Raw genomic sequence first — 27,258 nt, 5'->3', positions numbered from 1 at the left:
AGATCAACTCCTGGAGCTTGTAAGTGACGGCGGGCTGAAAAGTATGTTTGACATAACATCTCTGCCGGCATTCTGGATCAAAGGCAAGGCTTACTATCCTGAGATAGACACGAAAGCACTGAAAACGTTGCGTCCATTTCCAACATCATATCGCTGCGAAGCGGAGTTTTCTGCAATGAATGCAACGAAAACTAAATTGCGGAATAGACTGGACATAAGGAACCCCCTTCGAGTATCGCTGTCTCCCATCACGCCTCGATGGGACCGTCTTGTTGCAGGAAAACAAGCCCAGGGCTCACACTGATTCAGCGATATTGGTGTGTTGCAATGAATTTATATGTTTACACGGGGAAAATATGCGCTGTGTGTTTAATATCCAAACGTTACTTAAAATGTTATGATGCTATTGACTTATCACCTATATTCCGGTCGTGATTAACACCGCCCCCTGCTCCCCGCCCCCGGGTCGGCCGGTCCGCAAGAATATTGTCAATATTGAACCGGTCTGCGGTGCAAAAAATGTTGGGGACCGCTGCTAAGTAGACCTATCAGTTTTCTCTGTGGGCGGGCTTTACAGTCGACCTCAAAAATAATGACAGTGTTGCTCGCTGCACCTTTTGCAACAGTGACCTTTCTACTGCCCATGGTGGGTTAAAATGTAAAAGACATGTTGAGGTGAGTTTAACAGGTGTCATTACAGCATAGCTAACGTTATTTAAACTAGCTGGTTAGCTGCTAAGGAACAACGCTATTGATGTCCTACGTGATGAGGCCAACCTCCCTGCAGACTTGCTTAAAGTTGTGATAGAATAAACATGATAATAAAATATAATATAACACATATTTTAATGTCACATTTGCTGCATATAGTCATAGTCATAGTCATACTTTATTGATCCTGGGAGAAATTGGTTTTCGTTACAGTTGCACCATAAATAATAAATAGTTAAATAGTAATATGTAAATTATGCCAGGAAATAAGTCCAGGACCAGCCTATTGGCTCAGGGTGTCTGACCCTCCAAGGGAGGAGTTCTAAAATTTGATGGCCACAGGCAGGAATGACATCCTATGACGCTCTGTGTTGCATCTCAGTGGAATGAGTCTCTGGCTGAATGTACTCCTGTGCCCAACCAGTACATTATGTAGTGGATGGGAGACGTTGTCCAAGATAGCATGCAACTTGGGCAGCATCTTCTTTTCAGACACCACAGTCAGAGAGTCCAGTTCCATCCCCACAACATCACTGGCCTTACGAATGAGTTTGTTGATTCTGTTGGTGTCTGCTACCCTCAGCCTGTTGCTCCAGCACACAACAGCAAACATGATAGCACTGGCCACCACAGACTCGTAGAACATCCTCAGCATCATCCGGCAGATGTTAAAGGACCTCAGTCTCCTCAGGAAATAGAGATGGCTCTGACCCTTCTTGTAGACAGCCTCAGTGTTCTTTGACCAGTCCAGTTTATTGTCAATTCGTATCCCCAGGTATTTGTAATCCTCCACCATGTCCGCCCTGACCCCTTGGATGGAAACAGGGGTCACCGGTCCATTAGCCCTCCTCAGGTCTACCACCAGCTCCTTAGTCTTTTTCACATTAAGCTGCAGATCATTCTGCTCACACCATGTGACAAAGTTTCCTACCGTAGCCCTGTACTCAGCCTCATCTCCCTTGCTGATGCATCCAACTATGGCAGAGTCATCAGAAAACTGCTGAAGATGAAAAGACTCTGTGCACTAGTATACACAACCTGGTTTACAGATTAGACAAAATCACTAAACAAAGTATTACATACACACTTGGAGGTCAACGGGCGGGAGGGGGGAATATGGTGTTGCAGGGGGCGGGGGAGCTACCTCCCTGAAATGGTGGTGCTACCTCCCTGAAATGAGTTTTTGCAGGGTGGGATGTCTGTGGTTTGCTCCAGGAAATGATCTCCCACTTTGCCAGATTTGCTGCAGGAAATGATCTCCCATTTTGCCAGGTTTGCTGCAGGAAATGATCTCCCATTTTGCCAGGTTTGCTGCGGGAAATGATCTCCCATTTGTGCAGCTTCATTCAAGCAGGGAAGCTGAAGGTGCCAGTCTGCACTAAGGTTCGATTTCAGGACTATCAAGTGGCCCTCAAAGCTGCTACCACATCATTTATATCAAGCAAAGAGATTCTAATCATGTGATGTCATTTTGTTAATTTGTAAATAATCTAGATAGATTTAGAAATCAGATAGTTTCAGAAAGAACAGGAAGGATAGTTTATTTTCAGCTTTATTCCATCCAGTCTGAAATATAAACTTTTTACCATATCTGTAAGAATGAGAAATTGACTGGATCTGTACAATGAAAGCCTTACTTTGTGTCATGTAAGTTGTGTCACTTTCTTTCTCCCTGTTTGCTTTATCCTGTCAGCAGAGTGAGATACAAATCAAATCAAGTTTAATTATCATTCAGCCATAATAGATAGGGCGAATGAGGCAGCGTCCCTCGGGGGACACGGTGCAGAACGAACAACATAGTGCATTCAAAAAAGCGAGTAGAGAAGCCTCTTCACGTGGAATAAGAACATATATGTAGTCCAAGACCCTCAGTGACCTGTCCTGCAATCAATGGTAAAATCTCCTGGCAGTGTGCAGACACGTGCAGTCCAGACTGTTGTTCCACCACTCGAACAGGAGAGGGCAGCACCAACGGGAGGCGCCAGCCCCCTGCTGAGCGCGGATGCCACGTTGCACCGCCTCCAGCGTCCCTCACCTGGCCTGCAGCTGCAGGCAAGCCCGCGGCTTGAGGACTCGTCCCCGCTACAATCGGGGTTACGTGGCTTCTACTATCGCACCACCATACAAGTGTAACAGGCCTGCGGCAACTTACACTATCACTCTGCAAAAGAGTCTTGCGATTGCGAGTGAAATAACCAAAATCGCGAGTGAAATAACCATGACAATCTTTCACGTACCAACTCCGATGCCTCTGAGTGGCAGGCAGCAACACAGTCTCAACTCAAGCTCTGTATAAATTTTGGGTTTATTATGTACATAAATAGAAGCAAGAGTTAGGCCATTCAGCCCTGTGGGCCTTCTCTGTAATTCAGAATTTGTTGATCTCTTTCTAATCTATTCACAAGTCTTGCATCCCTTGATTCCCTTCAAAGTTCAAAGTAAATTTTATTATCAAACTACATGCATATCACCATATACAACCATGAGATTCACTTTCCATTGGGCATACTCAGCAAATCTATAGAATGGTAACTATAACAGGATCAATGAAAGGTCAACTAGAGTGCAGAAGACAACAAACTCTGCAAATACAGATATAAATAAATAGCAATAAATAACAAGAGCATGAGATAAAGAGTCCTTAAGGTGAGGTCATTGGTTGTGGGAACATTTCAATGATGGGGCAAGTGAGTGTAGTTATCCTCTTTTATTCAAGAGCCTGATGTTGAGCTTTCATTGTAATAATAATAATAAGTACTTCATTGATCCCTAGTAGGAAATTCTTTCATTACAGCAGCAACATTTAAAGACACATTTAGCAGTGTGCAGACTTAACTAATAATAAAGTACAGAATAATAACATGCACAATAATTTACCAATGTGCAATAATTTGCAATAATAATGTGTAATAATTATGTATTGAGTTGCTGCCACTTGATTGACTGCTGAGGATATTTGCATCAATGAGTAGGTGTACCTAATAAAGAGGCCACTGTGTGTATATAGTCCAACATGAGAAACATCATTCCCTTGTGCCCGTTTCAAAGCTCCACTAATAAACAACCCGTTGAACTCAGCTGCAATACACAAGCATATCTTTGCTCAGTTAGGAAGACCAGACACGTGCATGATATTCCAGATGCGATCTCAGCAGAAAACATAAATTTTCAAACTCGCTGTTTTTAAAAGAAATACTTCTGTTAGGGTCTTGGCCTGAAATGTCAACTGCACCTCTTCCTAGAGACGCAAACACGAGGAATTCTGCAGATGCTGGAAATTCAAGCAACACACATCAAAGTTGCTGGTGAACGCAGCAGGCCAGGCAGCATCTGTAGGAAGAGGTACAGTCTGGAGGAAGTGCCAGGAGCCAAAGGAGAAATTATTAAGAGTAAGGACTAATTCTGCTAGACGGAGCAGAGTGGTGGTAGAGGGGAACTGCTGAGGTCTGGAATCCAAAAAGAAATGGAGAGCTTTGAGACCTTCCTGATGGGGAATAGAAGTATATAGGGACTGGACATCCATGGTGAAAATAAAGCGGTGGGGGCCAGGGAACTTAAAATCATCGAAAAGTATCAGAGCATGAGAAGCGTCACAAACATAGGTAGGAAGGGATTGAACAAGGGGGGATAAAACCGTGTCGAGGTATGCAGAAACAAGTTCAGTGGGGCAGGAGCAAGCTGAGACAATAGGTCTGCGAGGACAGGCAGGTCTGTGGATCTTGGGTAGGAGGTAAAAATGGGAAGTGCGAGGTGTGGGAACTATAAGGTTGGTAGCAGTGGATGGGAGATCTCCTGAGCGGATAAAGTCGGTGATGGTGTGGGAGACAATGGCCTGGTGCTCCTTAGTGGAGTCACGATTGAGGGGTAAATAAGAGGAGGTATCCGCAAGTTATCGCTGTGCCTCTGCGGGGTAGAGGTCAGTACGCCAGACTACAACAGCACCCCCCTTATCAGTGAGTTTGATAGTAAGGTTAGGATTAGTTTGGAGGGAGTGGAGAGCAGAGCGTTCGGAAGGAGTAAGGTTCGAATGGGAACAAGGTGCGGTGAAGTCGAGACAGTTGATGTCCCGTCAGCAGTTAGCAATAAAGAGATCCAGAGCAGTCTGAAGACCAGTGCGGGGTGTCCATGAAGAGGAGGTGGGTTGAAGATGGGAGAAGGGGTCATCAGTGAGGGTGGAAGGGTCCTTGCTGAAGAAGTAGGCTTGGAGACGGAGATGGCGGAAGAAGAGTTCCGCATCATGGCGAACGCGCAACTCGCTGATGTGTGGGCGAAGGGGGACAAAGGTGAGGCCCTTACTGAGGATAGAGCATTCTACCTCAGACAGTTGAAGGTCAGAGGGGATGGTAAAGACCCGGCACGGATGAGAGCTGGGATCAGAGTGGGGAGGGGGAGGCTAGGGGTGTCAGTGGAGAGGGGAGGGTTGGGGTGAGAGGAAGATGGAGCCTCCGAGGGCCCAGGAGCTGACGGTGGGATCTGAGGGTGACGGGGGTTGCAGAGTGGCGGTGGGGGAAAGGGAGACGGGAGTCACAGTAGCAGCACATAAAGACCCGGCCTGGAGTTGAAGGCTGGAGTCGCAGTTGGTGCACTTTGGACCTTAGCTCCAGCTGTAATCTACCCATGTTCCTGACCATTGGCGTTCTTGACCTGGACCACAGCTCCGCCGAATACTTAGCCTACTCCCCAGTTCCGTCTGTACACCCTGCTTATATTTGAGACGATATCTCAAACTCCAGACAAATGAGTAAGCCAGATGCTGTAAATGGGAATTTTGCAGACCCATGGGAGGCAAGCATTTCATCCATGCCTATTTCAATAAAATCTTTAAATTGAAGGGGTCTTAGTGGCACAGAAAAGGCCCTTTGGCCCATCTAATCCATGTCAAACTGTTTGAACTCCCTACTCCCATCAACCTACACTGGGACCATAGCCCTGCATACCCCTACCACCCATGTACCTATCCAAACTTCTCTTAAATGTTGAAATCGAGCTCACATGCACCACCTGCACAGGCAGCTCATTCCACACACTCACAACCCTCTGAGTGAAGACGTTTCCGCTTATGTTCCCCTTAAACTTTTCACCTTTCACCCTTAAACCATGACCTCTAGTTGTAGTCCCATCCAACCTCTGTGGAAAAAGCCTGCTTACATTTATCCTATCTATACCCCTCATAATTTTGTAAACCTCTATCAAATCTCCTCTCAGTCTTCTATGTTCTAAGGAATGAAGTCCTCACCTGTTCAATCTTTCCTTATAACTCAGGTCTTTCAGTTCTGGCAACATCTTTGTAAATTTTTTTCTGTACTCTTTCAACCTTATTTGCGAACTTTGTAGATTAAATTTCACCATATAGAAACCGACAATGGGTAGTATTTTATTTATTTTAAAATTTGAAGTTACAGGGGTTGAAGGGCAGGCACCATGGTGGTGTAGCAGTTAGCACAATGCTATCACAGTTCAGGGTGTTCCAGAGTTGGGAGTTCAATTCCAGCGCCTTCTGCAAGGAGTTTGTACATTCTCTCCGGGACCACGTGGGTTTCCTCCAGGTGCTCCGGTTTCCTCCCACATCCCAAAGACGTACTGGTCCATCGGTTATTGTAAAGTGTCCTGTGATTAGGCTACTGTTGAATAGGTGAGTTGCTGGGTGGTGTAACTTGTTGGGCCGGAAGGGCCCAATCCGTACTATACAGTATCGCTAAATAAAATAATACAAAATAGAAAAAATTATGTACATATGTATATGTTTATTATAATTATTAAAATAAATGTTTATAAACTCTGCATCAAAATAGAAATAAAGTTTAATATTTTACATGAATACTGTAAACACTTCTGGGGAGTATTTTAAATTCTACTTTACGACTATGAATACACTACACATAAAAAGAAAATCTGAATAAACTAATTCTTTTCGTGCTCGCTGTTTAAAAGTTTCACAAGTTTGTTTTCACATCAACATGGCACAGTCAAACTGAACAAAAGCAGGCCTGACTGGAGCACATTTTACAAGGTCTCAATTTATACCGGAGATAATTCTGTTCCAGCAATCCTTATCAAGAGCATGTTAAAAGCAAACTTTTTCAAGCCGTTCCAACTGCACATAAGTTTGGGCCAAATTAAAATTATCTCCAAACTCATCACTTTTCAAGAGGGAAAGTGGGAACAATTAAACATCGGAACAAACCAGGGGAATGAAATTGTAAAATTAATCTCTTGTTTCAGTTCCCCGATTTTCATAATTTTCTTGCTACAAAATATCCCGTCTCACTGATAAAATGTAGGGTCTGCATTTCAAGCATATGATATCGCTGAAGAAGCGCGACTTTTTTTTTTACTAAAGTGAATACAGATACGGTATCAGTCCACACAGTCGTAGAGCTCTCTTTAGTTCCTTGATGTCTGCAGCCATGTTTCCTCCATTCTCTCTCAAACATTGACTGAAGAGTTACTGGGGTTATTCCGGCAAACGAAATGTGCAACCAACTGTCCATCAGCAATCATCAGCAACAAACCGACACCTAAAAGAAGAATCACAGTCGTTAAAACTCATAACTATCACCATGGTCTATGAACTGTACAGATAGTCTTACAATACTTTATAAGATGGAATAGGTTGAAGATCAGGCATCAGAAATTTAAAAGGGACATCAGGGGCAGCTTCTCAGTGCAAAGGGCAGTGTGTATGTATTTGGGATGAGCTGCCAGATACAGTACAGTGCAAAAGTCTCAGGCACACAGACACAGCTGAGGCTTTTGCACGGTGCTGTACTTGCCAATGTGGAGCAGAGAGCGAGTTTGTAACTCTGGAAGAAGCAAAGGATGTTGGGAATAGTGAGTGTGGAGCGCCATGGGAGGGGTGTGGGACAGGTGGAAGCAGAGGAGTGCCAGGGGTGGGGATTTGCTGTAGGTGCAGACACACCCAGCCCTGAGACAACAGGCAAGGTCATTTGATGCCAAACAATTGGTTTATTAATCATTTCAGAATGTCTCGCTGGTGCTTCCCACTCCCTTCCCCTTTCCCAACCATGATTCTCCTCTCCCTGCTCCCTTCCCACTCTCAGTCCACAATAGAGACCCATAGGTTTATCACCACTCACATATGCCATGAAATTATTTTTTTTTTTGCAGCAGTATAGCGCAATATATAAAATTACTAGAGTACTGTTTGGTGGAAGTCTGTGAAGAATAAGAATTTCAAGTTGTATACTGTATACATCCTCTGATATTAAACTGAACCATTGAACATTTAAAAACCATCAAGTGCATGGATTGGAGAGGTTTAAAGAGCTGTGATCCAAACATGAGCAGATGAGAGTAGATTGCTGTATGACATGGTCAGCATAGACAATTTAGGCCAAAGGGCCTGACTCTATGACTAACTATGATAACATCATTTCAGCATTGTATCTCTGTTAAGCTGCAAAAAGAAATCTAGTGCTCATTGTCCAGTAGAGTCTGATTTAACTATTCAGAGGTGAATTGAATAAAGAATCTACAGCATGTTTATAACATTTTTGAAGAAAATCTACTCAGACTCACCCAATGCCAACCACCACTGCCATACTAAAGGAAATTCGACCATCACTGGAAATGAAATGAAACCCGAATTTAATGACTTTGCAGTGCTTCACACCTCGACATAAGATTCTTAAAACAAGCAAAATGAGGAGGAATTTCTTTAGCCAGAGGATGGTGAATCTTTGGAATTCACTGCCACAGATGGCCGTGGAGGCCAAGTCACTGGGTCTGTTTAAAGCAGAGGTTGATAAGTTCTTGATTAGTAAGGGCGTTGAAGGTTACGGGGAGAAGGTAGGAGAATGCAGCAGCACGGTAGCATAGTGGCTAGGAAAAGTTTTACAGTAACATCAACCTGGGTTTAATTCCCGATGCTGCCTGTAAGGAGTTTGTACGTTCCCCCCCATGACCGCGTGGGTTTCCTCCGGGTGCTCTGGTTTTCTCCCACAGTCCAAAGTTGTATCGATTAGTAGATTAACTGGTCATTGTAAATTGACCTGTGATTAGACTGGGATTAAATTGGGAGATTGCTGGGTGGCGCGGTTCGAAGGGCAGGAAAGGCCTACTCCACGCTGTATATCAATAAATAAACAAGCAAACAAACACAGATATGAGTAAATAAATAAATGGGATTGAGAGGGATGATACATCAGCCATGATGGTTTGGCGCAGCAGACTTCTACTTCCAACAAAGTTGGGGTTTTGCTGTCAATAACAAAGATTAAATATTACATTTTTCATTGGGTTCCCTTTTTTCTGAATTAAGGCCCATGAAGAACAGTAATGTGTAGCATTACTGAATACAGAAATTGGTAAATAAATGTTGATCTTATAGTTCTCATCTTTTCATTCAAATCACAGAGTAGAGGACGACCATTTACCCACCACCAGTACCCAGAAGAGCAGCCCGTAGTCCTTTCCCAAACTCCAGGCAATTATTTTCCTTTCTGCCTATCCAGTTCCTTTTTGAAAATGGTTTCTTACCACGCTGACAGCTGATGAGTTCAAAATTGTAAGTATTCTGCATGAAATGTTTTTCCGTCTATCTCCTTCTACACGTGACCTTGAAACCCCCTTCACACGTCCCCCACCCCCATCTGCTTAACCTGACTAGTGACAGACCCGTACATCTCTATCAAATCAACTCTCAACCTTCATTGCTTTAAGGAGAATAACCCCAGCTTCTCATGTTTTCTGACTTATTACTCGAGACCATTGATGCAGAAGTACAGCCTTTACACCAAGCCACATGTTGCCACCTCTGTCTGGTTCTGCATAAACCCTGGCAGATATACTTCATAGGCACGTGAACTGATGGAGAATTTCTTGGTCCCCACCTCAGTGGCCCAGGATATACTAACCAGTGAAACAAAGAACAATTAGAATAATTGACACTGAGGAAAACAATAGTATTTAAAGCCGATATAAAATGACTCTCATATTCCAATTCATGATATGATTAAATTGGAGTTCTTACCTGCTGAAGTCAGCAGGATATGGCTGAGTGCAACTGTGAAAGAGTAGTCCCAAACCCTTTCCTTAACTATAGCTGCAAACAGCAGACAACTGGTGAAATATGTCAATTCCATTGACAGCAGGTTCACTAGGAGAGTGAAGAAAGAAACTTATTGACAAGCAACACACATCAAAGTTGCTGGTGAACACGAAGGGAATAAGTTACTTGTAGGTGCTTATTTTGGGACCGTGAAGGTCATATCTTTGCTGATTGCTGAGATAACGCTCAATAATGCTTAACTGTATGTTTGCTAATTGCTAATTAAGGAACAGAATGAGGAATTCGAATCTTTAGAGCAGTGGCGTGTCACACAAGTATAACAACGCCGTGGAGTCGCAGGCTGATAGCAATTGTTTTGTTTTGATTTTGGATCCGTTTTGCCACTACACAAACCTTCCCAGAGCTTGCTTCCCGAAGAAAGAATTCTTTTTAAATTTAAATATGGGCATGAGGGTTGTCGATAGGATAAGATTGTTAGGCTACTGATTCCATCGGACACCATTTTTAATACACTAAGAACATTAGCATTTCCAATCCCCAGCCATTAATGGTGAAGTTACTAAATTTACTAGCTGTTCTTTCTAGTATTTCTTTCAGGAATTTTTGTGTACTAAAAAGCCATTTGTACAATTACTAAATCATTATGTTCACGACTATTTTGGCATACTAATTAACTGAATAAGCAGCTTTCAGTGCCCCAGATAATGAAAGCCAATATTCAGTATGGTCTTTGTCTCGCTATGCTGCCATCTTCCAAGGCTCTTTGGTCTTGCAGACCAAGATCCATCCCTTCCTCGATACTTCCAATGATCGGACTATCCATGGTGCATGTCCCAGCCTCCTTAATACTCCCAAAACACATCACATTATGTTTATCAGTGCTAATATTATCAGCCATTTCTCAAACATGCACACAAAATGTTGGAGGAACTCAGCAGGTCAGGCAGCATCTATGGAAATGAAAGAAGAACATAGAACACAGAAATTTGCAGCACATTACAGGCCCTCGGCCCACAATGTTCTGCCAATCGTGTAACCTACTCTACAGACTGCCTCAAATTTCCCTACCACGTAGCCCTCTATTTGTCTAGGCTGTATGTACCTATCTAAGAGTATCTTAAAAGACACTATTATATCCACTTCCACCACCACTACCAGCAGTGCAGTCCACACACCCACCACTCTGTGTGAAAAACTTACCCCTGATGTCCCCTCGGTACCCATTTCCAAGCACCTTAAAACTATGACCCCTTGTGTTAGCCATTTCATCCCTGGGAAAAAGCCTCTGGCTATCCACACGATCAATGCCCCTCATCATCTTATAGACCTCCATCAGGTCACCTCTCATCCTCCATCGCTCCAAGCAGAAAAGGCCAAGTACACTCAACCTATTCTCATAAGGTACGCTCTTCAATCCAGGTAACACCCTTGTAAATGGCTTCTGCACTCTCTCTTTCGTATCCATGTCCTTCCTGTAGTGAGGTGACCAGAACTGAACACAGTACTCCAATTGGGGTCTGACCAAGGTCTTATATAGCTGTAACATTACCTCACGGCTCTTGAACTCAATCCCATGGTTGATGAACGCCAACACACCACACGCCTTCTTAACAGCACTGTCAACCCGCGCAGCAGCTTTGAGTGTCCTATCAACACAGACCCAAGATCTCTCAGACCCTCCACACTGCCAAGAGTCTTACCATTTATATTATAATCTGTCTTCAAATTGGACCTAACAAAATGAACCACTTCACACTTATCTGGGTTGAACTCCATCTGCCACTTCTCAGCCCAGTTCTGCATCCCGTTGCTGTCCCGCTGTAACCTCTGACAACCCTCCAGACTACCTACAGCACCCCCAACATTTGTGTCATCAGCAAACTTACTAACCCACTTTTCTACTTCTTCATCCAGATCATTTGTAAAAGTCACAAAGAAGAGGGTTCCCAGAACAGATCCCTGCAGAACACCACTGGTCACCGACCTCCATGCAGAATATGAACCATATACAACCACCCTATGTCTTCTGCTGGCAAGCCAATTGTGGACTCACAAAGCAGGGTCTCCTTGGATCCCATGCCTCCTTACTTCCTGAAGGAGCCTTGCAGGGGGAACCTTTTCAAATGTCTTACTGAAATCCATATACACTACTTCCCTACTCTACCTTCAAAGTGTTTTATTACATCCTCAAAGAATTCAATCAGGTTCATGAGGCACGACCTTCCCTTGACAAAGCCATGCAGGCTATCCCGAATCAGATTATGTCTCTCCAAATGCTCATAAATCGTACCTTTCATGACCTTCTCCAACAACTTGCACACCACTGAAGTCAGACTCACTTGTCTACAATTTCCCAAGTTATCTCTACTCCTTTTCTTGAACAAGGGAACAACATTTGTAACCCTCCAATCCTCCGGTACTTCTCCCGTCCCTATTGATGATGCAAAGGTCATCACAAGAGGCTCAGCAATCTCCTCCCTCGCTTCTCACAGTAGCCTAGGGTATACCTCATCCGATCCCGGTGACTTATCTAACTTGATGCTTTTCAAAAGCTCCAGCACATCCTCTTTCTTAATGTCTATATATTCCCAAGTGTTTCAGTCCACTGTAAGTCATTCCTGCAATTGCCAAGGTCTTTTTCCCTAGTGAATAGGGAAATGCACAATGCCCCAGCCTTAATCCAGTCCACACAGTCTCCTCTCTTCTGTATCCACTACCTACCCCAGTACCTGCAACACTCTTTTGTATTTGATATAAATGCCTCCCTTTCCCCTCCCTGTCCCATCTTTCTTGACACATTTGGTTGATTTTTTTTCCCAGATTTCACACTTAACCTCTGCTTTACTGATACAAATGTGCATTTCTATATTTTCTTTCTTTAACGCCCTCTTTGACAACTCATCCACCCTCTCATTCCCCTTCACCCCTACATGTGCTGGAACCCATAGAAATTTTACCTGACCTCCCTGATTTGCAATTCTTGTGACTGACTGAAGGGCTTCATAAAGTACACCTTGCTGACTGTTTGAGTGAAAAGACCTTAAACTTGCTGGAACTGAGGATGAATCTGAGCATATCAACACTTTGACTTGCCTAGCTTTCTCCACCCATCGCAACACAACCAACACTACCAGCAACTCCACTTTTACAGTTTCAAGATAACAAAAAAGGAAAAGGGCCCAAAGCAAAAGTTTGGGCACCCTGTATGGTCAGTACTTAGTAACACCCCCTTTGGCAAGTATCAGAGTTTGTAAACACTTTCTGTAGCCAGCTGAGAGACCTTCAATTCTTGTTTGGGTGATTTTTACCCATTCTTTCTTGCAAAAGGCTTCTAGTTCTGTGAGAATCTTGGGCCGTCTTGCATGCACTGCCCTTTTCATGTCTATCCACAGATTTTCAATGATGTTTAGGTCAGGGGACTTTCAGGGACATGGCAAAACCTTCAGCTTGCGCCTCTTGTGGTAGTCAATTGTGGATTTTGAGGTGTGTTTAGGATCATTATGCTGTTGTAGAAGCCATCCTCTTTTCATCTTCAGCTTTCTTACAGATGGTGTGATGTTTGCTTCCAGAATTTGCTGGTATTTAATTGAATTCATTCTTCCCTCTACCAGTGAAATGTTCCCCGTGCCACAGGCTGCAACACAAGTCCAAAGCACGATTGATCCACCCGTGCTTAGCAGTTGGAGAGGTGTTCTTTTCACGAAATTCTGCACCCTTTTCCCTCCAAACATACCTTTTCTCATTGCGGCCAATAAGTTCTATTTTAGCTTCATCAGGGCTTGTTTCCAAAATGCATCAGACTTGTTTAGATATTCCTTTGCAAACTTCTGACCCTGAACTTTGTGGTGAGGACGCAGGAAAGATTTTCTTCTGATGACTCTTCCATGAAGGTCATATTTGTGCAGGTGTCGCTGCACAGTTGAACAGTGCACCACCACTCCAGAGTCTGCTAAATCTTCCTGAAGGTCTTTTGCAGACAAACAGGGGTTTTGATTTGCCTTTCTAGCAATCCTACGAGCAGTTCTCTCGGAAAGTTTTCTTGGTCTTCCAGACCTCAACTTGACCTCCACCATTCCTGTTAACTGCCATTTCTTAATTACATTACAAACTGAGGAAATGGCTACCTGAAAATGCTTTGCTATTTTCTCATAGCCTTCTCCTGCTTTGTTGGCATCATTTATTTTAATTTTCAGAGTGCTAGGCAGCTGCTCAGAGGAGCCCATGGCTGCTGATTGTTGGGACAAGGTTTGAGGAGTCAGGGTATTTATAAAGCTTTGAAATTTGCATCACCTGGCCTTTCCTCACAATGACTTGTTAGCCGTAGCCCTAACAAGCTAATTAAGGTCTGAGACCTTGGTAAAAGTTATCGGAGAGCTCAAATCTCTTGGGGTGCCCAAACTTTTGCATGGTGCTCTTTTCCTGTTTTTCACTCTAAAATTGTACAAAACAAAAATAATACACTAATCTTGCTTAAAATGTTGAAAAGAATGTTTCATCTTTAATTTTATGACTTTTGGAGATCAGTTCATCTACTCACTTAACTATTCACAGTTACAGAAATTTTGACCAGGGGTGCCCAAACTTTTGCATGCCACTGTAACTGCGACAATAAACGTCTTCTATCCGCCAGGTAACTGGATACACCATTTTAGTGCAAACCTGTGATTTTTGTTGCTCCTGTGTTCACAGCTCCGGTAGACAGCTGATGCATTCAAAGCAGTCCTGATTTATACAGAGGGTCTGTCTCCCGAGATACGGTTATACACCTCACTAACTTGCTCAGTTACAGTGCAATTCAATACCTTTGTCTCTATTGTAAATATTGGAGTGATTGGAGACAAATACATCAAAACTCTTTGGCATTACCTCAGCAGTGCCTCTGGTGGAAATCAACTGATAGATTTAATTTCAAAGACTGAGACTGAGCAGCTACATTTACAGATTTCATCTTCTGGTTGGCTAATTATTCATCTCTGAACGGAGACCAGCGACACTGACCGATCCTTACCTCTGTCCCTGCAGTTTCCCATTTTGGACTGTCCTTCAGCTTCTTCCTGGTGATACACACACTCACTCAGTCTCAGTCTCTCACACTCACAGTCTCTCTCAGTCTCTCTGTCTCACACACAAACACACACACACACAAACACACACGAAACAACTGTACAATTGTGTTTCTATGTTATAGTGACTGTCCTGTTGTGCATTCTATTTATTATTAATTACTATAAATTGCACATTGCACATTTAGATGTAGACATAACATAAATATTTTTACTCCTCATGTATATGAAGGATGTAATTCATAAAGCAATACAATTCAAAACATACAAACACAAATTCAGACAAATATACACTAGAGAAACAGAGATCAGGATGGAAACGGTCAATAAGCATGTTGCTGATGTAAAAACAGGAGAAAATCTGCAGATGCTGGAAATCCAAGGCAACACAATGAACTCTGCTGATTCCCCCAGCATTTTGTGTGATGTAGCAGTCTTTAATGGGCATCTCAAATCTCATCAAAGGACAAAAAAAATAGAGAAGAAATATTCCAATCTGCAAAGGAAGAGGCAAACCAGCTACAGGAATAAATACAGTACTCAAAATAGGCAGATGAATGGATGCAGGAGATAAAACTGCGTAGATTGTATAAACACGGGAAAATCTGCAAATGCTGGAAATCCAAGTTCCTCCAGCATTTTGTGTGTGATGTTGCTGATCTAATAGTCTTTAATGAGCACCTCAAATGTCAAAAGAAATTGAGAAATATTTCAGTTGGCAAAACAATGAGCAACACACATAAAAGTTGCTGGTGAACGCAGCAGGCCGGGCAGCATCTATAGGAAGAGGTACAGTGGACGTTTCACATCCCTGCTCTTGTATTCTCGACCTCTTGAAATGAATGCTAACATTGCATTTGCCTTCCTCACCACCAACTCAACCTGCAAGTTGACCTTTAGGGTGTTCTACACAAGCAGTCCCAAGTCCTTTTGCATCTCTGATTTTTGGATTTTCTCCCCATATAGAAAATAGTTCGCACATTTATTTCAACTACCAAAGTACATGACCGTGCATTTTCTAACATTATATTTCATTTGCCACTTTCCTGCCCATTCTCCTAATTTGTCCAAGTCCTTCTGCATCCTACCTGCTTACTCAACACTACAATCTTTGTATCATCTGCAGACTTGGCAACAAGGCCATCTATTTCACCATGGAAATCATGAGGTACAGCATAAAAAGAATTGGTCCCAACACCGACCCCTGCGGATCATCACTAGTCACTGGCAGTCAACCTGACAAGGATCCTATACTCCCACTAGCTGCATGCCTGTTCTTACCAGATGATTTTACAACTCGTTCTTTATTAATGCTTCCCTTATCTTACACACAATACACATCAAGCTTACTGGTCCATAGTTACAAGGGTCAGCACAGTCACCCTTCTTACATACCAGTAAAACGTTAGCCCATTTCAAGACCTTCAGGATTTTACCAATCTTAAGAGAATTTTGAATAATTCTTGTTAGGCCTTTGTATTTTCAATCCTAGACTAGTTTAAGTACCCTTGGATATATGTTGTCTGACACTGAGATTTATTAACTTTCAGGCTTTTCACTTTCTAAGATCTCAGAGTCACTTTAAGCAACTTTATTTTTCTCTACCCTTACTGGCATATTGCTAACATCTTTGCAGGTGAACACTTCAGCAAAATAAGAGTTGAGAGTATCCGCTATGTCCTTCTCTGCATAATTTAATACCCCACTGTTATTCCAAATACACTTAACTTCCCACTTGACGTTTCTTTTACAACTAAAATATTGACAAAGTCTCTTGGGGTTCAATGTTACCATTATCAGGAATATCCTTCTCAAGCTGCCTTTGGCAATCACAATTTCCCACTTGACTATAGCTCTCATATTTGCATATACCCTGTGGTTAAAATGTATTACAGGGGTACTATTTTTTTCAGTATTCCATATATAGATGTCACCCATGTACACAAGGAACAGTGTCCTACACCCAATGCCTGCACCATCCAGCTCGCCTTTGGACTCTGGAAGGAAACCGATGTGGTCACCTTCTATGTGCACCATGCAACACTTGGCCTGTGGGCCTGATCTCCGTGATCTTCAATGTCAAGAGCGTAGCAGTTTTTAAGCGAGGTTCTCAGACAGTCAGCCTGAGTCCACTAACACTTTTTGGAAACTTTTGCCTGTACCTGATTCTATGAATTCTGTAAGTTCAAAGTGAGACGAAGGAATCCTGGTGGTTCCCCTGTGGCAGGAAAGTAAAAGTCAGGCAGTGTGGTAGTGACAGGAGACTCAGTAGTTAGTGAGGACAGGCAGTTGATGCTGTGGCAGCAAAATAAACACAAGGATGGTGTGTTGCCTCCCTGGTGCTGGAGTCCAGGGTGTAGAGGTGCGGCTGTAGGATATTGTCAAGAGGAAGGGTGAAAAGCCAGAGGTCCTGTTGCAAATTGGCACCAATGTCATTGTCAAAAACTGAGAAGAGGTCCTACATACTGAGTGTATAGAATTAGGAAAGAGTCCTCTTTCCTTCTGTCACCCATGTACACAAAGATCAGTTTCTTGTGGCCAGTGAACACACCATCTATCTTGCCTTTGGTCTCTGGAAGGAAACCAGTGCGGTCTGCAATACGGTATAATTGCAGTTCCACTCAGAGCTCCTCCCCAGACCCAGGACAGCATAAAATGGCAATACCGCAATTTGTGAGTGTAATCACACTTACTGCAAAATATTCCCAACCGGCCACAATTTGACAACTGCACTGGTCCTGGAATCGCTGAGATTTGCTCCCGGAATCAGGCACTGGCTCTCGCTGCTTCTCATCCCAGACCGAACTTCGCAATCTGACCGTGAACTTGGGCTCTGACTCTGCAGGACGTAACTGTCATTGATATGGCCCTCACCATATCCACAGTAACTGCACTATCTTATATCGCCACTTCCTTCTGTCTCCCACGTACACAAAGGACAGTATATTGCGGCCAGTGAATGCACCATCCAACTCGCCTTTGGTCTCTGGAAGGAAACCGATGCAGTCACCGACTATTTGCCAGTCAGCACTGGTCCATGAACAATTTTGGTAACTTTTGCCTGTACGTGATTCAATAAATTTCTTAAAGTTAAAAATGAGATGAAGAAACCCTGGTGGTTCCCCTGTGGCAGGGAAAGGTCAAGTCATGCAGTGCACTAGTGATTGGGAACTTGATAGTTAGTGGTACAAATAGGAGATACTGTGCACACAACAGAGACTCCAGGATGCTGTGTTGCCTCCCGGGTGCTCGGGTCCAGATCTATCAGGGTGTCTGCAGAATATTCTCAAGGGGAAGGGTGAGCGGCCAGAGCTCATTGTGCATATTGACACTAATGTCATTGCCAAAAACGGGGATGAGCTTCTACAGACTGAGCATATAGAGACAGGAAATGGTGTGAAGAGAAGGCCGTCCAATGTAGTAATTTCTGGATTACTCCCGGTGCCATGGGCAAGTGTAGCTAGGAACGGAATTACAGCATAATTGAATGATTGATTGAGGAGATGGTGCAGGGGGCAGGGTTTCATGCTCGGATCATTGGAACTTTTTACTGGGCAAGGACTGATCTGTAGAACAGGGACAGGTTGCACCTGAACTGGAGGGGAACTAATATGCTGGCCGGGAGTTTTGCTAATGCTACTCAGAGGGTTTAAACTAGTTTTGCAGGGGGCTGGGAATTGGAACCCCAGGTCAGTAAGTGAAGGATTAGAACCGAAGGTAGATATCAGTGAAAGTATGGCCAGGCAAAATCAAATTAACAGGTATTATGAGACATATCGTTTCAATGGTGTGTATTTGAATGTCAGGAATATTATGGACAAAGGTGATTAACATAGAACATAGATCAGTACATGGATCTATAATGTTGTGGCCATTACAGAGACTTTGTTGAGAGATGGGCAGGGATGCACAATTAATCTACCAGGCTTTTGAAGTTTTTGAAAAGATAGAGAAGGAGGTAAAAGAGGTGCGAGTTGGGCTACCAGTCGGGGACAATATTACAGCTGCACTCAGGAGAGATCTAGTAGAGGGTTCAGACGCTGAGTGCATTTGGGTAGAACTCAAGAACAGGAAGGGAGCAAACAAACTAATGGGATTGTACTACTACCTATTGTTGGGTAATGAGTCTATTCAGGTGGCTGCCCCCGCAGTGGGTGAGCAGTTAGCTGACAGGACCACAACTCTCTCACTTTTAAGATAGTTATAGATAAGGATGGGGTATTTTTTAATCAGAGAAGGGAAAATTATGAGGGTATTATGCAGGGACTCAGAACGGTTAATTGGAAATAACTTTTCTTCTGGAAAATCCCTATCAGACATGGGGAGAGTGTTTAAAGATCAATTGCACAGAGTACAGGAAAGGTATATTCCTCTTAGGGGGAAGGACAGGGATGGAAAGAGAAGGGAAACTTGGGTGCCCACAGAAGTGATAAATTTAGTCAAGAAGAAAAAGGAAAAGTATGTCAAATTTTGGAAGTCAGGATCAAATGGAGTAGATGAAGGTTATACAGAATCCAGAAAAGAACTAAAAAAGGAAATTTATGAAAACAAGAGGGGCCATGAGAAGTCAATGGCAAGTAGAATTAAGGTGAATGCCAAAGTACCCTGTACATACACCAAGATAAGAAGATAACTTGGGAGAGGGGAGGACACCTCAAGGATAAACAGAGAATCATTTGCTTGGATGTGCAGAATATGAGTGAAATACATAATAAGTACTTTGCTTCAGTATTTACCAATGGGGAAAGATTTGGACTCGGCGACAATGCTGCATGCATAAATATGTTAGGGAGTTTGGAGGGCAAGGAGGTAGATCCCTGTCTCAGAGGCCAATGTTAAGCTGCCTTTAAAGAGAGTGAACTCTCGCAAGGTGGAATGTCCCGATGGCGTACCTTCTAAGACACTGAAAACCTGTACCAACTAACTGGCGGGGGTATTCAAGGGCATTTTCAACCTCTCACTGCTATGGGCAGATGCTTCCACTCGTTTCAGAAAAGCAACAATTATACGAGTGCCTAAGAAGAATAATGTGAGCTGCCTTAATGACTTTGGTCTGGTAGCACTTACATCTACAGTGATGAAATCCTTTGAGAGGTTGGTGATGACACGACTGAACTCCTGACTCAGCAAGATCCTGGACCCATTGCAATTTGCCTATCGCCACAAGTGTTCAACAGCAGATGCAATCTCAGTGGCTCGTCACACGGCTTAACACCACCTGGACAGCACAAACACCGATGACAAGACTATTGCTCAGCATTTAATGCCATCATTCCCATAATCCTGATTGAGAAGTTGCAGAACCTGGGCCTCTGTCCCTCCCTCTGCAATTGAATACTCAGCTTCCTAACTGGAAGGCCACAATCTGTGCGGATTGGTGATAACCTCTTCTCTTTGCTGGCAATCAACACTGGTGCACCTCAGGGGTGTGTGCTTAGACCACTGCTCTACTCTCTCCATACTCTTGACTGCGTGGCTAGCAACAGCTCAAATATCATCTATAAATTTGCTAATGATATAACCATTGTTGGTAGAATCTCAGGTGGTGATGAGAGGTCCTACAGGCATGAGATATGCCAACTAATGGAGGGGTGCCACAGCAACAACCTGGCACTGAATGTCAGTAAGACGAAAGAGCTGATTGTGCACTTCCAGAAGGGTACGACGAACGAGCACATACCAATCCTCATGGAGGGATCAGAAGAGGAGAGATGAAGCAGTTTCAAATTCACGGGTGTCAAGATTTCTGAGGATCTAACCTGGTCAAAACATATCAATGCCTTTATAAAGAAGGCCAGACAGCAGCTATACATCATTTTGAATTTAAAAAGATTTTGTAAGTCAACAAATACACTCAAAAACGTCTATAAATGTACCCTGGAGAGTATTCTGACAGGCTGCACCACTGTCTGGTAAGGGGAGGGGTGGTGGTGGAGGACGGAAAGAAGTTGCAGAGGGTCATAAATTGAGTCGGCTCCATCTTGGGTACTTGCCTACAATTTACCCAGGAGATCTTCAAGGAGCGCTGTCTCAGAAAGGCAGCATCCAATATTGAGAACCTCCAGAGCCCAGGGCATTCCCTTTTCTCACTATTCCCATCAGGTAGGAGGTACAAAAGCCTGAAGGCGCACATTCAGCGTTTCAGGAAAAGCTTCCAGTCTGCTATCCGATTCCTAAATGGACTTTGAACCCTTGGACACTCCCTAACTTTTTAATATATGTTATTTCTGTGTTTTTGCATGATGTTAATCTAATCAATTTTCCTATACTGTAATTGATTTACTTCTTTATTTATTATTATTTATTATATTATATATTTAATTTAGTTTTTTTCTTCTTCTGTGTTATGTATTGCATTGAACTGCTGCCTCTAAGTTAACTAACTTGATTCTTATTCTGATAATAAGGGTAATGACACAATTGTATTGGAGACTTCAATATGCAAGGGGATTGGGAAGGTCAGGTTGGTGTTGATTCACAGGAGAGGGAATTTGTTGAATGCCCATGAGATGGCTTTTTAGAGCAGCTTCTGCTTGAGCCTGCTCGGTGAAAACCTATCTTTAGACTGCGTGTTGAGTAATAGCCCCGATCTCATTAGGGAGCTTAATGTGAAGGAACCCTTAGGAGACAGTTATCATAATATGATTGAATTCATACTGCAATTTGAGAGGGTGAAGCATTACTCACATATATCATATCCCAATGGAATAAAGTGATTTACAGAGGCATGAGAGAGGACCTTGCCCGGGTGGATTGGAGGTTGGTACTGGCAGGGATTACAGCAGAGCAGAGGTGGCTGAAGTTTCTGGGAATATTGCACAAGGTGCAGGATAGCTGTGTTGCACAGAGAAAGATGATCTCACATTGACAGGAGTACCTACAAGGTAGGATAAAAAAAATTTTTTTTCGTTATATATCAAGTAAAAGGGAGTTGAGAGTTGTTATTGAACCAATGGCAAATGATGCTGGTAAGATAGTACTGGGGGACAAAAAATAGAAGATGAACTTAATGAGGACTTCACATCTGTCTTCACTGTAGAAGATGCTAGCTATTGTGACGAGAATACACATAAATTAAGATGTTTGCTGGCCTGGGCTAGCACCAGAGGCATCAGCAGTTGGTCTGCCACCTGTCCTCAGGGGAAGGAGAGATAAGGAACACAATGAAGCAGCATCTGGAGATGTGTAATGAAGGGACGGGAGAGAGAGATATCTACAGCGGCTCGCCCTTTGAACCCTGAACTGTTTGAAGTGATGGACAGGCGATCTGGAGATGTGTAATGAAGGGACGGGAGAGAGAGAGCTGTCTAGAGCGGCTCCCCCTTTGAACCCTGAACTGTTTGAAGTGATGGACAGGCGATACCCCAGCAGGGGGATAAAAAGGGACAGGTTCGCTAAGGGAAGACACACACAACACCCGAGGTAACGAGACCCTGGAAGCGGTGCGCCTATCACAAGTCTGTGGAAAGCTCTTGGACGGCTGATCGGGGGATCAGCCTTAAACGCACAGAGTGGAAAGGTACAATCAGCGGGAACCCGGTGTGTGTCCACCCTTGCTTGGGTGCCGACCCTTGCTTGGGTGCTGGGTTCACTGCAGAGGATCGACCGCATCTGGAGGAGGGGTCACAGACGGTGACCTCAGGTGACATCACAAAGGACCCGCCCGAAAGCTGCTTGTGAGCAATATCGCAGGTCTGTGAGTGGAAGCCGTTCTGAATGATCAGTCGTTCTCGTTCTCTCTCTCCCTCCCCCCACGTTGTCCATCGCCATGGCAACGATTACTGCGAACTGAACTAAATTGGACTGAACTTTGTGTCACTTTGAAATCGGTCATTTACACCTAGACAACGATAGAGCTTGATTGATCCTGTTATCTTAATTCTGTGCACATGTGTGTTTATCAGTGCTGAACTGTTGCATTTATTATCCTTTTGATTACTGTGTTGCTTGTTTCTTTAATAAAACTTTCTTAGTTCTAGTAATCCAGACTCCAACTGAGTGATCCATTTCTGCTGGTTTGGCAACCCAGTTACGGGGTACGTAACACTATGTACCAGAGTTTTGTGAGTATCAGGGAGCAGGAGTAAATGCCATTGTTAATAAAAAAACAAAAAGTGCTAGGCAAACTCAGAGGTGTTAAGGTGGATATCACCAGGGACTACATCTCAGATTCCTGAGAGAGGTGGCTGAAGAGATAATGGTTATGATCTTTCAAGAATCACTTGATTCTGGCATGGTCCTAGGGGACTGGGAGATTGCAAATGTCACTCCACTCTTTAAGAAAGGAGAAAGGCAAAAGGAAGGAAATGAGAGGCCAGTTAGCCTAACCTTAGTGGTTGGGAAAGTACTGGTGTCTTATTAAGGATGAGGTCTCGAGGTACTTGTAGAGGGATGATAAATTAAGTCACAGGCAGCATGATTTCTATGAAGGGGAATCTTCCTTGATAAATCAGTTAGAATTCTTCAGGGAAGTAACAAGCACTGTGGACAAAGTGATTTTCAGAAGGTGTTGAAAAGGTGCCACACATTAAGCTGCAAAACAAGATAAAATCCTAGAGCATTACAGGAAAGATACTTGCATTGATAGTGGAATGGCCGACAGGCAGGAGGCAGAGAGTGAGAATTAAATAAGCCTTTTGTGGTTGGCTGTCACTGACTGGTGGTGTTCCTCAGGGGTCTGTATTGGGACTGCTACTTATCACAGTGTTTATCAATGATTTAGTTAATCGAATTGAAGGGTTTGTGGCAAAGTTTGCAAATGATATGAAGGTAGGTGGAGGAGTAAGTAATGCTGATGAAGCAATGTGTTTGCAGCAGGACTTAGAGAAGTTGGAAGAATAGGCAAAAAAGTGGCAGATGGAATACAGTGTTGGAAAAGGTATGATAATGAATTTTGGTAAAAGGAATGATAGTGCAGACTTATCTAAATGGGGAGAAGGTTCAGGCATCAGAGGTGCAGAGGGACATAGATGTCCTCATGAAAGACATCAAAAAAGTTATTTCATAGGCTGAGTCTGTGGTAAAGAAGGTAAATGCAATGTTGGCGTTTATTTCAAGGGGAACAGAATACAAAAGCAAAGAGGTAGTTCTGTGCCTTTATATGCCACTAGCCAGGCCTCACTTGGAGTAAGCTTTTGGGCCTCATATCTTAGAAAGGATGTGTTGTCATTGGAGACAGTCCAGCGGAGGTTCACGAGGATGATTACAGGAATGAAGGGGTTCACATATGAGGAACGTTTGTCAACCTTCAGATGACTCACCGGAATTGAGAAGAATACGGTTCATCTAAATGAAACTTACCAAATGTTGAAAAGAATAGATAGTGTGGATATGGAGAGGATGTTTCCCATTGTAATGCACTGTAAGGGTTCACTGCTAATGGAAAGGTTTTTTTGTAATGTTCACTGCTGGAGTAACCGTTTCTCTGTAGCAGCAATGTTTGGGTTATGGCTGGAGATAACAGGACTTGGATGCATGTTAGCCAATCAGGATTTTGTTGCCCTGTCTTGTGATTCTGAAAGGGTGTGGAAAAGTTAGGGCAGACATACTTGGAGATAGGATTACTATGTGAAACAGTGAGTTAACCATTGCAAAGATCGGGCTGAGAGAAGGGCAGGACTGATGGTTAAACATTCCAGGATTTAGATGATTCAAACAGTCCAGAGAGAGGTGAATGATGTTGGGGAGCTGCACTGCTGATCAGGCAGAATGTCACAAAGTTGAGGTCCTCCAAGATGCTCATCCCGTAAGACAATGTAGGTAGAAGTCAGAAATACGGAAGGTGCAATCACTGTATTGGGATGATACTGTAGGCCTACCAACAGACAGTGAGAGAGATTAACATATGTCAGCAGGTTATGGTCTGATAAAATATCAATAGATTTGCTGTACTGGGGTGATTAATCTCCCCAGAATTACTAGGGCTCCCTTACTGCCTGAGGCTTGGATGGGGCTTTATTTGTTAGGTGTGTTCAGAAAGGTTTCCTGAAACAGCATCTAGATGGTCACCAGGGAGGGGGATATACTTCACTTAGTCTTGGTAATAAGCCTATAGAGATGTTTGCAGTTTAATTGGGAAAGATTTAAGGATTATAAATCTGAAGGGTTTCAGATGGTTATTGATAAGGATAGACCTACAGGTCGATGAATGTAGGTTTGTGGATGGCAAGTTACATGAGAATTGGAAAGGAATCTTAGAGGGTAGTCTGGAAGTCAATGTTGCCGTTTTCCATCTGGCATGTCAGAGTCACTCACAGTCCAGTCGGTCAGAATTCCGGATTTCCCTGTCCATGTTAGGAAGGTAGAAAAGGACGGGGACTTTCAGGAACTTAGGAAGATGAAAGATATTGTATTTGTTTAAAAAAGTAGGAGGAGTCGTATGTCAGATTTAGAAAGCTGAAATTGGACAGGACATTGGAAAAACATATAGGAAGCAAGAAACAAGTCAGACTGTGAATCAGAGAAATGGCTTATAAGGTGAAGTGTACTATGCAAAGTCAAATTTCAGAGGTTTTCTTCAGAATTCCTCTCCCTGTTGCATAGCTGTAATGACAGTTATGGCAGAGACATTTTCTGCCTGAGAATCTGGGAGATCCTGGAGTCGGTCGGTGTCACTGATAACTTCATATGAGGGAATTTGCAGTAGCTGCAGTTCCTGACTGAAAACGTGATGGAAATGGAGGTGGTGGTTGACAATTCGAAGATAGGTGGAGGGACAGGTAGTGTTGCAGAAGCAGTGAATCTGCAGGAGGACAGACAGATTCGGAGAATGGACAAAGCAGTGCCAGATGCCGGGAACTGTATGGTCATGCGTATAAGCAGTAATGGTGTTGGCCATTTTCTAAGCAGGTTAAAAATTCAAAAAAGCGGGTGTGCAAAGGGACTTGGGAGTTCTCCTGTAGGATTCCTAAAGGTTGCCTTGCAGCTGAGTTTTTGGTAAGGAAGACAAATCAAACATTATCAATCATTTCAAGAGGACAAGTAAACAAAAGCAAAATTTAATGTTTTTTTGTAATATAATTTGTATTGAATTTTCAAAAAGAATACATGAAAAAAATAGAATCTACCCTCCCCACTCCCCTTAACCCTCCCCCCCCCCATATATAGTCCTACCTAAAAAGAAAGAAAGAAAAAAAAAGAAAGAAAGAAAAGAACCGCCTGGGTATTGGAAGGTTTCCACATGCTCCATGGGATTCAAAATAAATTTGGTATAATTATTCGTTACTTTCCCCAAGTGACCAAAGTCTTTATCGGAGCACTTAAATATGCCATCCTATCTTTTGTAAATAAGGACGCCAAATATTCAAAAATGTTACATATTTATCTCTTAAATTATAAATAATTTTTTCAAGTGGAATAGAACGAGCCATTTCATTATTCCAACAATCCATACTTACATAGGAATCAGATTTCCAAGTAACTGCTATAGTCTTCTTCGCTACTGCCAATGCAATTTTTATAAATTCTTTCTGATATTTATTCAATTTAAGTTTCGGTTTTATCCCTTCAATATCACCTAATAGAAATAATACAGGGTTATGTGGAAGTTGAGTTCCAGTAATTTGTTCCAATAAGATTCTTAAATTTATCCAAAAGGGTTGAATTTTAAAACAAGACCAAGTAGAATGTAAAAAAAGTACCGATTTCTTGATTACACCAAAAACATTTATCAGATAGATTTGAATTTAATCTATTCATTCTTTGCGGTGTAATATATAATTGGTGTAAAAATGATATTGTACTAATCTAAGTCGAACATTTATTGTATTTGTCATACTGTCAAGACAAAGTCTTGACCAATTTGTTTCATCAATATTAATATTCAGATCTGTTTCCCATTTTTGCTTTGACTTATGGGTTCCTTGTCAAATTATACATACAAGAAATAAATTTTTTAATTTTCCCTCTTTGTATTAAAATTTCAATTTCATTAGGTTTTGGCAAAAACATTGTTTGACCCAGCTTACCTTTTAAGTAAGCCTTTAATTGAAAGTAACAAAAGAAAGTATTATTAGATATTTTATATTTATCCTTTAATTGTTCAAATGACATCAATATACTTCGTTCAAAACAATCTCCTATAAATTTAATTCCTTTTTGGTACCAATTATATAAAAGTTGATTGTCCATTGTAAAAGAAATAAGTCTGTTTTGGAACAAAGGTCTCCTTGCTAATAGAGATTTCTGTGTTTCATTATCAACATTTATCTTATTCCATAGATCAATCAAATGTGTTAATATAGGAGATTCTTTCTTTTCCCGTATCAATTTAGATTCCCATTTATATATAAAATCTTCAGGTCTATTTTCTCCTATCTTGTCTAGTTCTATTTTAATCCATGCTGGTTTTCGATCATCGAAGAAAGATGCAATAAATCTAAGTTGATTTGCTTTATAATAGTTTTTAAAATTTGGAAGTTGTAACCCTCCTAACCCAAATTTACATGTCAATTT

At 42.5% G+C, this 27,258-nt stretch overlaps 1 protein-coding gene and 1 long non-coding RNA gene across 2 annotated transcripts in view; both read right to left on the bottom strand.

Moving 5' to 3' along the window:
* LOC140188910 (uncharacterized) overlaps nt 1-27,258 on the bottom strand; it is an 838,801-nt gene that overhangs the window by 34,536 nt on the left and 777,007 nt on the right. The window lies entirely within an intron of this gene.
* LOC140189356 (uncharacterized) lies at nt 7,163-9,906 on the bottom strand. Its single transcript, XR_011883504.1, has 3 exons — nt 9,704-9,906; nt 8,251-8,295; nt 7,163-7,229 (listed from the first exon to the last, which is right to left on the bottom strand). It is a non-coding gene; the product is annotated as an uncharacterized lncRNA (long non-coding RNA).

Source organism: Mobula birostris, chromosome 28, assembly GCF_030028105.1.
Source record: "Mobula birostris isolate sMobBir1 chromosome 28, sMobBir1.hap1, whole genome shotgun sequence".
Classification (NCBI taxonomy): Eukaryota; Metazoa; Chordata; class Chondrichthyes; order Myliobatiformes; family Myliobatidae; genus Mobula; species Mobula birostris.
The sequence above is the reverse complement of the archived record's forward strand: the minus strand, read 5'-3'. Positions and strand labels throughout refer to the sequence as shown.